Consider the following 343-nt stretch of genomic DNA (forward strand, 5'->3'; position numbering starts at 1 on the left):
GTATTGAAATTTCAAATAATCATGAAATCAATTTCCAAACTCACATAACTTAATATGTTCTAATTTTTTATGTTATCTAATCATGTTTTCATTTTTTTCTTTCCATAATTGAAATTTTATTGATCCAAATCCAAACTCTACATCACAGTAAGAAAACTCTATCCATCTACTATAAAGGATTGCGTAATTCACACTATCATTTACTTACAATTACAATAACATTCATAATTAAATGCATTTGCTCATAAAAGAATTCATAATTAAATTCATTAATATAAGGAATAACTTATGTAGTTTAAATTATACTAAAAAGAACAAGTAAGGTTTGTAGTTAGTGGACGGA

Source organism: Cicer arietinum, unplaced genomic scaffold (genome assembly GCF_000331145.2).
Source record: "Cicer arietinum cultivar CDC Frontier isolate Library 1 unplaced genomic scaffold, Cicar.CDCFrontier_v2.0 Ca_scaffold_2307_v2.0, whole genome shotgun sequence".
Taxonomy (NCBI): domain Eukaryota; kingdom Viridiplantae; phylum Streptophyta; class Magnoliopsida; order Fabales; family Fabaceae; genus Cicer; species Cicer arietinum.